A 12761-nucleotide genomic window follows, 5' to 3' on the forward strand; every position below is an offset into this window, starting at 1 on the left:
GGTGATCAGCCGAATATGAAATTTTCTCTACTAGTAGAAGGAATACAAACCTAGCCGCCTTTGGGCTTATCAAGACATTACACGATGGTTGCCCATTTCCGTGCAAGTCCGAAAGGCAATGGTCACAGAGACCATATAACTGTATATTGCGCCACTCCGCGCTAGGTCACTACCCGATACCTCTCCGTGCCGGGCAGGCCACATTCCAGTCCCAAAATAATTATATCATTTACATAAAATCCTATATCGAAGGAATAGGTCATTCTGAGTTGACCTTTAAATAAGATGATTTATTCATCACTTTTAATTCAATTGATCCTTGGGAGTTGTCGGAGTTTTGAATTTAAAATCATTTTCAAACCCTTAACTGTAGTAGAGCTTTACATATATTGATCACTTGTTTTTCGTTGAGCGAGGAAGCAAAACCCTCCTGCTTCTAGACTAAGTTCCCTAAGGTTTTGATAGGTTTCAGATGATTGATCTCTTCCGAGAATTTTGAATAATTTAGAAAGTATCCTTGGGAACTATGTCTATTTTTAAATGATTTTTAGAAGTACGTAATATTAAATATTTACGGTCTCATAATATTTTTAAGAAAGGTTCAATGAATTGATAAAACCTTAAGTACTAAATATTTCTCAATAAGGTTCAATGAATTGATAAAAATCTTAATTAAATACTTAAGACAGGATTTGACATCTTATAATTATCCTTCGAATGGTTACATACGTTTTAGATAGAGTGAATTGATTTAAAAACTTTTCAATATCTCATTAAGTATTTTCCGGATATTTAACTCTTTAGGTATTACTTATAAATAAATAATCAAATAGGATATCCCTTGAGTGAATATTCGATTATCTCTTATAGTTATAAATCAAATCTCAGTCGTTCGCTTAATATGTATGTTACGCGAAAGTACTTTGTTTATTGAAATAGAAATCTTTCGCGTCCGGCTCCTTCCGGAATTAAATCGATTTAAAATATCTCCGACTCCAACTATCTTTTATTATATTAAAATTACGTTTCAATTTCTCATACTCGTATAAAACGAAGTTTGTTTTCGTAAACAATTGCATGATTTGAATGTATTGATATCATGGACAAGCTTATATTTTAAAACTGTAAATCATGGCATCAATATCACAACAGTATATAGCATGGATAATTTGTGATAGGGTTTCGTAAACTTGCCTCGAGTGCTAGGAGTGGTATGGTCTCGGGGCTTTTATTGGCGATCTAAAATCAATAACCAACGATCTTAGTTAGTACGCGATTATCGATTCGCTTCACTAAAACATTTTTATAAAATCGAAAAATTAATATTTTCTTAAAATTCTTTTTGGATAGTCTTCCTTGCTGCATTATTTAATTATTATGATTTTTCCAAGATTATGAAATCATTTTTAGCCTTTCAAATCATCAAGCTAGTGGCCTATATGCAGTTGGCTTTTCGTATGAACGCTCTACACTAAAACGGTCATAACTCCTAAACCGTAAATCCCCTCGTGACGATCCACACATGTACAGAAACTACAAATCAAAAGCCCATTCATGGCCAGTGACTCACAAGTTTCAAACATTTACATGGCCGAATACACTGCAGAAGGCAGACCAAGTGCAATAGGCTCCATATTCCATTTCTATTACTTGCTCTTGACACAATCACTACTTATGACCAACACAACACTCTTTACTTCTCAAGATCCACCCACATACACCTTATATACTTTATCTAGTATCACATACAAGCATCACAACTCAAAAACACAAGTACTTAGCAAGAATATGAGCAAAACAACCTCACCCATACACAAACTTTTGGATCTTGACACTACATCATAAATAACTCTTAAATCCACCCTTAAAACTTTAAAGAGTTGGAAGTTATACCTTCTTGAGAACTAGGAGGGTTATTAATAAGATGATTAGGGCTTGGTTTGCTTGAAAAACACTTAGAAGGGCTAGATCCTTAAGAAACAAAACCAAGAAACCATGTTAGTCAAAATAGTCCATAAAGTTCTTGTACTTCAAGAATTTGTTTCTCACAAACCATTAAGAATTTGGCCATGAAATCATAGACATACCTTTACTAGGATGTAAAGAAGCTTTGTGAATTTTTATAGAATTTTTAATAGAGTTAAGGATGGAGAAGTGAAGTGAAGAAGAGGGTCCTTCCTCCTTTTCTGCATGCACAGTCAAGAGCAAGAGAGAGGTGGGGGGGGGGGTTGGCTTGATTTTTGTTAAAGTGTGGGAGTGTAAAAGATGGGTTTGATAGTGTGTATATATGGGAATAATAATCAGAAAAAAAAATGGCTTGGTTGACAATTTAGATGAGTAGAAATGAGGAGGTATGGCCTTGTACTTCCTTGTCTCCCCATTACTATTCACTTACTATTCTACTACTATTCCACTAACCATTCTAGTTAGCTTCTAATTCCCTAGTTACATATCCTAACCACTAGTTAGCTTGGTTTTTCATGGCCAAATTGAATGGAATTAATTTATCATTCGATTATTTATCGTACACGCGATTGTCGTTCCATCCCGATAGTTTAATCGTATAACATTTCGTTTCGTAGTGAATTCTTTTATCGCTTATAATCCTTTAACCAATTCTATTCCTTTCTCTTGATCATAGAAACACCTTGATATAATGTTTATTCCATGTAGTATTCCCGGTTCTACGCCATTCCTTACGGATACGAAAACACGTAGTATAATCGGGAATCTTCGAATTCCGACGGCTTTTACATTCACTTATTTTCCTCGATAAACAAGAATATTATCTCGGATTTCCAAAATTCCACTATTCGTATTTGTAATGAACTCCATACGTATTACATAACTAGTTCCAGTTACTATTCACTGAAGTTTTAAAATATTACAAAAATCAGGGTTCTTACAACACGTCATCCTTTTTGGACGCGTCCAAAACTATAGAATTAGCTCCTCATTTTTTAAAAATATCAATTTACCTAAATCCGTAGGGCGCGTCATGATTCTTTGACGCTTCATACTAATGTTTGTCTTTCCTTTTATACCCAAAACTTAATACATTTTACGGGTGTTTCCTGCAAACATATCTATGTTTTGGGTGCGCCTTAATCTCAGGGCACGTCTTGTTCCAGTCATTTGGGACTCACACCATTTTCCCGTGACTTACACTTTTCCCATAACTTAGGTGGGCGCCTAATATATTTAGGACGCGTCATCCTTTCCTTATTTGACACATATATGCATTCTTCATGTCTCATTTACTTTCCCTGACATATCTTCATGCACTTACATGTTTTCACATACATTTTATTTGACATTTGCATTGACAGTCTTTAAATTATATTCTAGGCGCGCCCTACTATCAGGATGCGTCTACCTTATAGAACTAATGTTTTTTCATGTTCATGTCACAGATATGGCTTCTCTCCCAAAAGGATTTGCTATTGGAGCTTCCAAAAATCTAAGGGCCAGGAAGCAGGCCCCTGCAAAGCCTGATTCAAAGTTTAAAGACTCCACTCCTGCTGTAACTCCTTCTCCTCCACCAAAAATAATTGACACAACTGTGCTCGACATCCCTGAGAAGGGGGAGGACGCGCCCTCAAAGCGCCAGAAAGTAGTGCCAGATGATCAATCCTTTGTGCTTCGTAGTTGGAAAAGAGCCAAGCTGAAGATAAGATAAAATCTCTGGAAAAGTACATTAGTCTGCTTGTCCAAGAAAAAGATGCCGAGATCAAACGCCTGGAGGAGGACAAGACGCGTCTTGAGACGGAGAAGGTTGTGTTGGAAGGTAATGTCTCCTCTATGAAGAAAACGATGGAGAGTGTTATCACACTGAATTCCACCATGCAGCTAGAGCTTGACACTCTAAACGATGACAGGCTGCATGGGTGGAAAGAGGAGAAAAAGCTGGTTTACCAAAATGGCTTCGCAGCTGGGTTCGAAGAGTGGTGCTCTGGGTTTATTGTAAATGACCCAGAGTATACCTTTTGAAAGTTCGATGCAGACACCCAAACATGGTTAAATGACTTCAGAGTTAGGGCTGCAGATTCCATTAAGAGCAAAAGGATCTTTCTAGGCTTGGAGGAAGAGGACGCGTCCCCTGCTACTTCTCTGCTTCAGACTCAACCTCCTCTTGCAGACAACCAAGACAAGCCACTGGGTGCGCCTCCTGCCTAGGACGCGTCCTTTCTCCATCCTTGAAATTTTATCTGAACGACTTTGAGGGTGCGGGCCCCTTCAAGCCTTGCAAATTGTAATGATCACTTTTGAACTTCATTTGTCTGCACGTTTTATGATGCTTTTTATGCCTCAATCATGCAAACTTTTACTCACTTGATTATTTAGTTTGTCATATATTTGGGCGCGTCCTACTATGAGGACGCGCCGCCTTTTGAATTTTGCTGTGTTTATATTATTATCTGTTAAATAGATGTCTTTTAAGGGCGCGTCCTTTCTTTTTGAACGCATCTTTGTTTATTTTGGATAGTATATGAGCATGATACCATGATGTACATATGTATTTAGGCAAGGCACAAAGCAAAATGGGGCGCATCCTAAGAGCATCAACCAAGATAACTTGGGCGCGTCCTTAGCAACAGTATGCGTCTGTGTTCCATTTTTACCTTGACTTTGCTGTTCTCTTTAACCGAATTACTACTCAGGGCGCGTCCTGTGATTAGGACGCGTCATACAACTAAGTAAATAAAATAAACAACCATTTGGAAAATTTTCAAAGTTTTTATTAATAATGCGCTCTAGTGTCAGAAGTGCACCAGTCCCACGGCTACTATGCTCTGTGGGGAATTTATTCGAAAAATGATCCTTCAACTAGTTCTAAGGTAAATAGTACATGCACTACCCCCCTAGGCTAGGAGGAATTTATTTAATTCTAGTCTATAATCTGGGCATAGCCCTAAATATATAATAAAAGAGGTACGTAAGGGGCCAAAGTCGCGCCTTAGTGATAATACTTTCGGAGATGTTCTGCGTTCCATACTCGTGGAACCAGCTTCCCTTCCATATCCTCAAGGTGATAAGTCCCCTTTCATAAGATGGCCTTTATCTTGTATGGTCCTTCCCAATTAGCTCCAAACACTCCATATTGGGGGTTCTTCGTGTTCGGCATCACCTTCCTAAGCACCAAATCTCCCACCTTCAGCAATTGTCCCTTTACCTTCTTGTTATAGTACCTTGCGGCACGCTGCTGATACGCTGCAAGCCTCAGCTGAGAATTTTCCCTTGTTTCTTCCAAAAGATCCAAATGAAGCCTTTGATTAACCTCTGCACCTTCCTCCGTGTAACGATCTCTGCGAAGTGATCCCGAACCAACTTCCACGGGGACCATAGCTTCATAGCCGTAAGTAAGCATAAACGGAGTTTCTCCCGTAGTAGATCGTGGTGTAGTGTTGTAGGACCACATCACTTTTGGGAGTTCTTCAGGCCAATTTCCTTTGCGGTCTTCCAGCTTGGCTTTGAGGGTATGCTTTATTATTTTATTCACAGCTTCTGTCTGCCCATTGCTTTGAGGATGATAGACCGCTGTAAACTCCTTCTTAATTTTTAAATCCTCACACAGTTGTCGCAACTCCGTACTATCAAATTGCTTTCTGTTGTCAGATACAAGCTTGTAAGGGATTCCAAACCTACACACGATGGAGTTGAAGTCAAAATCTCTGATTTTCTTTGCAGTTATAGTAGCCAATGGCATAGCCTCTGCCCATTTAGTAAAATAATCAACCGCGACTACCACATACTTAACATCCCCTTTATCCTTGGGGAGCTCGCCAATAAGATCTATTCCTCACATGGCAAATGGCCACGGGCTTACCATAGATGTTAAGAGCATCGCAAGCATAGATGAGTAGTTTGCAAAGCGTTGGCAGCGATCGCATGCTCTGGCAAAATTCGCCGCATCCTCTTTCATTGTAGGCCAATAATATCCTTGGCGCAAAATCTTCATCGCCAACGAGTTACCCCTGAGTGATTACCACAAATTCCTTCATGCACCTCCCTCAAGATGTAATTTCCCTCTTCTTCATCAACATACCTGGGCAGTGATTGATTGAAGCCTCTCTTATACAGAACTTCATCTTACACCACATACCTTGCAGCCTAGTAGCAGAGTCGACGAGCCTTGAACTTATCCTCGGGGAGTGTTCCCTTGTGAATGTAGGCAAGGAGGGGCGTCATCCATGTTTCCTTGGGAGCATCATCTACTTGCATCGCCTCTATCTCTGGGATTCTAGGAATTTCCTAAATCTCTAAAGGTATGGATCCCAATAACACAACCTCTTGCTGTGACCTCATTTTTGCTAAAGCATCCGCGTTGTTGTTCTTTTCCCGCGGTACACATTCTAACCTAACCTCTTTGAACTTTCCGATCAAACACTGCGTGCATCTCAAGTACAATTCCGTTCACGGGCCTCGCGCCTGAAACCCCCCATTAACCTGATTCACCGCCAGTTCCGAATCGCTCCTTGCAATTAGGTTTCGCACCCCCATTTCCAAAGCGATCTTTAAGCCATTAATCAATGCTTCATACTCCGCGTCATTATTTGTTGCATAAAATTTGAAGTGAATAGTAGTCATCAGATGATGGCCTTCTGGAGACACGAGTACTATGCCTGCAACTGCTCCTCCATTATTAACTGCCCCATCTACATATAAGATCCACCAGGGATACGGGAACTCTTCTAAGGATTCTTCATTACGAGGGGGCTGCAACACCACCAAATCCTTATCATCAACCGCAGAATCAAATTCCAAAAAAAATCGGCTAAGGCTTGTACTTTAATTGCTGTATGAGGCATGTATTCCAGGTCAAATTGTCCCAATTCTACGGCCCATTTCAACATCCTTCCCGATGATTCTGGCTTGTGAAGGACTTGTCGTAGTGGATATGCTGTGCGGACTTCAATTCTATGGGCCTGGAAGTACGGCCGTAATTTCCTTGATGCAAGAACCAAGGCATAGACCAGTTTCTCCATGCTTGTGTAGCGAGTCTCAGCGTCGTATAATCGCTTGCTCACATAATACACTGGTGACTGTTTCACATCTTCCTCCCTTACCAGAACAACGCTAATAGAATATTCCAACACCGCGAGGTACAATATTAGAGATTCTCCATCTAACGGTTTTGACAACATGGGAGGGTTTCCCAGTTGTTCCTTGATCCTTCTGAAAGCCTCTTCGCATCCTGGTGTCCATACAAAGTCTTTCCCTGCCAACCTAATCGCCTTAAAGAACTCCTTGCATCTGTTAGAAGATTTGGAAACAAATCGATTCAGCGCGGCAATCCTCCCAGTTAAACTTTGCACCTGTTTCACATTGGCGGGTGATTTCATATCCAACAATGTCTTAATCTTTGCGGGATTGGCCTCGATTCCCCGATGGTTGATGATGAACCCGAGAAACTTACCCGACTCCACGCTGAATACGCACTTTTGAGGGTTCAACTTCATGCAAAACCTCCTTAGAATGTTGAACATTTCCATCAAGTGTTCGATATGGTTATTCACCTCCTTGGATTTTACCAATATATCATCCACATACACCTCCATGGTTCTCCCAATCTGATTTTTGAACATCATATTTACAAACCGCTGATAGGTTGCGCCAGCATTAATGAATCCAAATGGCATTCCTATATAACAGTATAGCCCCCTGTCGGTGATGAAGGATGTATGCTCTTGGTCGGGACCATACATGGGGATCTGATTGTAACCAAAATATGCATCCATGAAACTTAGTAAGGCATGCCCTGCCGTCGCGTCAACCAACTGACCAATTCGTGGGAGCGGGAAACTATCCTTTGGACATGCCTTGTTGAGATCTGTGAAATCCACACACGTCATCCACTTCCCGTTCGGATTTTTTACGAGCACAGGATTTGCAAGCCATTCGGGGTAGTAAGATTCTTTGATTAGTCCCACCTCCAACAATCGGTCTACTTCTTCTTTTAATGCTATCGCCCTTTCCCCGCTCACTGGGCGACGTTTTTGACGTATGCCCGTACAATTCGGGAAGATATTCAACCGGTGACACATTACTCCTGGGTCAATTTTCACCATATCTGAATGACTCCATGCGAAGACATCGAGATTTGAAATCAAGAAGCAGGTAAGACTTTCCCTCATTTCAACACCTAACTGGGATCCCACTTTCAAAACCTTGCTCGGGTCATTCTTGTCGACCGGAATAGATACTGTGTCTTCGGCCGACCCCGTCTTTTCGGCAGGCATAGGGATCCTGGTATCCAAATCGAAATCAAAGTCACAGGGGTCCTCGACGTTCATTCTTTTATCTGAGGGTGCGTCCCCATGAGTAGGAGCTTCTACCTCAGGACAAGGCATGGTTTTGTGCAACGCAGGCGTAGAGGACGCGTCCTCATTTGGAGGAGCATCAACCTCAATTCCATTTTTACTCTTCAAGGGCGCATCCTCTTTTTGAAGAGCATCCACCTTGAAGTTATTTTCGAGACTTTGCAAAATCTCACTTCTTCCTTCCAATTTCTCCCCGTTAACCTCCTTCTGCATGATCTTCTCTGCATGGTTCACCACAACTTCTTCCACACTACGGATCCTCGAAACATTCCCTAACATCAAAACGGAGTTCCCGGTGATATGGGTTTCTTCCTCCTCGGGGCCTTCTACGAAATAGTGGGCATGCACCTCTCCACTTGGTTTTGTATGAATGTCCTTCGCACCCTCAAATGGAAGACCCTTTCCTCATATCTTCTCCTACAGAATTCCTTAACAGCCATGTGATAGCAGTTGCGTGACTCGTATTGCGACCCTCTCAGACTATCTACTCCGTTAGGTGTTGGGAACTTTATCATCAAGTGATGTATCGAGGTTATCACCCTGAACGCCCGTAACCATGGTCTTCCCACCAACACGTTGTGCGCAGAATCCTGATCCAACACTTTGAAATCTATCATTTGAGTGACAGACAAAGCTCCTTCCCCAAGTATAACGGGAAGCCTAACTGAACCCATAACTCTTACTGCTTCTCCAGTAAAGCCATAGACGTGTGCATCTTCAAAATACATGTCGCTATCCGGAAAACCCAATTTTTTGTACGTGCTGTAATACAGGATGTTCGTAGAGCTCCCGTTGTCCAAGAAGACCCGATGCACGTTCATTGCTCCGATAAGCATAGTTATTACCAGCGCATTGTTATGGGGATGATGTACCCATCTTGACTCTCTCTCCCTGAACGTAATATCAGCTGACTCCCCTTTGAATATTTTTGTAGGTCTATCTTCCAAACTATGAATGTTGGTGAGTGGCGGGTGTCGTGCTTCCCTTGCATTTCTTTCCAACGCCCGATTACTGTCACCGACAAAAGGGTGCCCTCCAAAAATTGCCCTGATACTGCCAGCTCTTTGGAACTTAACCTCCACTGTCTTTTCATCATCTTCTTCTCACGGGGGTTGCCTTTCATCTTTCCCCTTGTCATCATCCCCCCTGCGTCGTTTCACCTTGATCAACTCTTCAATTTCATCTTTCAGGTGACGACACTCATGGGTGTCATGGCCGGTAGACTCATGGTAATCAAAATATTTCTTCTTATCTCTACTCTGCCATGAAGTCATACGGTCTGGTTTCTTGAAGATTCCTCTGTCCTTATTCACCTCGAAAATATGATCAATGGATGCTGCCAGTGGAGTGTAGTTGTTTACTCTCCTTTCATAGTTCGATGGCGGGCTCCATTCTCTCCGTGTGTTCACAGAGTTCACCTTATTAGGGCTAATGGCATTCCGTCGATAATCCAGGCTCACGGATCTATCTCTCATTTTCGTTCGCCCCTTGGAGTTGTGGATGTTATTATTCTTTTTTGTTTCTGCAAGCGACTGCTCAATCGCTTTGAATGATTCCGCCTGCGCAAGTACATCAGCCAGCGACACAGGGTCCTTCCCTTGCAGGTGCTTCCAAAAGTCTGTTCCCACACGCAGACCGGCTATAAGAAGTATTTTCAGTGTTTCATCAGTTGCGCCCCTCACCAAAGTAGACTCCGCATTGAACCTTTTAAAGTATGAGGTCAGGCTTTTCCCCTCTTTCTATTTCACATTGGCCAGCATGGTAAACGGAGGTGTATACTTCACTGCAGCCTGAAACTGAGTTAGAAACAAGGTTTTCATCTGTTCCCAAGATGTGATCACACCTGGACCAAGTTTCTGGAACCACTGTTGAGTGCCTTCTCTAAAGGTGGCCGCCAGGAGACATCATCGAGCCATATCAGGTACTTGATATACATCCATTTCAATGTTGAAACGCCCCAGAAACTCCACAGGGTCAGAGTTCCATGAAAACACAAGACAATGGTTGTGTTCATGTATCCTGCCGGTAATTGCGTTTCCCTCACAACAGCAGCAAAAGGAGAAGGAGCCTGCGCAGTTGCTGTCACCCTACCTCCTTTAAGATGGTTGAACAACCTCTTAAGATCATTCACGTTGAACGTCCCTACCCCAGGAATGGTTTGAACGTGGGGTTGTTCCCCTTGGTTACCCCCCGGGTGTACCGGTGGATCTTGCCGCCCCTCGCCCTGAGGCTGCGGCTGTGGTATCTCTCCATCTTGGTTTTGAGCATTCCCTTACGCATGGAGTTGCTCCTGACCGCGTTGTGGTACCTCATCATTATTTTGCACCCTTTCTTGACCTTGCGTGTCATCCCGGCCATGAGGACGCGTCCCGGTTCCATTGCCTGTAGCGTTGTGGAAAGCCACAGGAACAACGACGAGGGGCTCTTCAATAGAGGGCGCGCCATCCCTTCTTCCATTGTATGGCGCCCTCCCATGATGGAATCCGATCCTTCCTCGTTCATTCCCTTGATAGCCTCGACCATAATTTCCAAACCTTCATCGCGGAGGGGCACGCTCATGTTCGCGGTGCCGCACCCCATCATCCCTTGGGTATGTAGGGGGCACACGCGTTGTATCACGGGGCCTCGTTTCTCCAGCGTTTCTTTCTTTCTTCCATTCCACCAGCAGCATTCTCAAATCGTCGTCTCCCAATTTTATACCCAACCTCCTCTTCAAGGACGAAAAATCTCTTCTTTCTTCACCCGGGTTCTGAATATCCTCTACACGGCGACGCTCCTCCATCGTACGCCCAGACCTATGTGGGTGCGGTACATCCTGGCTGCCGGGACGGGGCCCCGCTCTACCGTCTGTATCCTCATCAACATGCTCCACAATAGGTTCTACATCATCAGAATATTCCAAGCACCGCGGAGTGATTCGCGGGTTTCCTCCGCTAGCCTGTGTATTCCCCTCAACTACGGGCGCTTTTCCTACGGCGTGGCCATAAAAGGGAAAATGATGACCCCTCCTCGTCCTGCGACGCTCCACCGTGCTCAGTCTTGACTGAAAGCTGTTAAGATTATCCCCCATGCGATACAACTGCTCCAAGATATCAGTGTTGCTAATGAGAACCGGAGGTGTTTCTCCCACATCCGGAGCCCTCGGTGGATCTGTCATGTTTCTGGGCACGTAGGGTTCATGGCGGGGGTAGCCTCCTTCACCCTCTCCTTCAGATCTTCTATCACTTCCATCATAAGAACTTCCATCATGATTATAAGACATCTTTTCCTCCCAAGACTATGATCTTAATCAGCACCCCTCCTTCTAGCGCCAATTTGTTGACGGGGGAATTTGGTAACAACAAAGTTTGAGGTTTCTCGCCGGAATTAAGATCTATGACAGTGGTTCTTCGCCGTAAAATCAACGATGTGTGGTGGTTGTGTGTAAATTGGTGGCTGAGATTGATTAGGGCAAGTGGTGGATCCTTTTCAGCTCTCAACTTCTTACCCCTCTCAATGTGCCTACGTACCCTTTACATAGGGATCAAGCCTGACGTAGTTCTTGGGGAACAAGAAATCTAATGGGCTTAGACTTCTTATTCTTAGGCCCGGTAAAAGCCCATCCAAAATCCATCTTCCGCTAGCTTTAGGAATGTCCAACTATGAGGCCCGACAGCGAAGGCCCAAGGCTCATCCGTAATCGCAGGACTTCACGGATAGTGCATCTCCCTGCGCAAGGATAATATTCCACTACAGCTATCTCCCTTGATTTACGGATGCAGGTATAGTCACGGTTCACCCCAAGTGTCGGACGCATCCCTGTCCCCCGAATGAGGATAACCCACCAGATAACAGGACAGGTGATCCCAAGCTCTTGGGTGCAAAGTGCGGGATGACTCCAAAGTTCTCAACGAGGACACCCGTTGAATATAAGAACAGAGTTCCCAAAGCACACACCAATGTTAACCCCGCATCCCCAACAAGGACACCCGTTGAATACAGGAGGAGGCCTTCAATCATCAGGCGTACCCCTGGAGGCCTTCAAGCTTTTCATGGACATCCCCCTCCTTGACCGTCTCAAGGAAGGAATTCTTCAAAGAGTACCTACAACAAATTCGTTAGTAGAAAACAATCTCCATTGCTCCTCTCCATGCAAGTTTTATCTTGAAGTCATCATTAAGGATACACAGACCAAGCGCAGGACGCATCCTAAGATACTGGGCGCGTCCTAACCTCTATGAAACCTGTATTGTCTCTTTGGAAACCGTTACACATAACATTCCAATACTCAGGACGCGTCCTCAGAGATACAGGCGCGTCCTCCAACTTCTATTGCCGCAAAGCCACAATTATCAAATACTTTTACCAAGACTGACGCATCTACCATGATTGGGCGCGTCCTTCCCTAATCATGCACTTCCAAGCTTCACCATCACTAGACCATTAAACATCTCCTTAAAG

This window comes from Apium graveolens, chromosome 8, assembly GCF_009905375.1.
Source record: "Apium graveolens cultivar Ventura chromosome 8, ASM990537v1, whole genome shotgun sequence".
In the NCBI taxonomy this organism is placed as follows: domain Eukaryota; kingdom Viridiplantae; phylum Streptophyta; class Magnoliopsida; order Apiales; family Apiaceae; genus Apium; species Apium graveolens.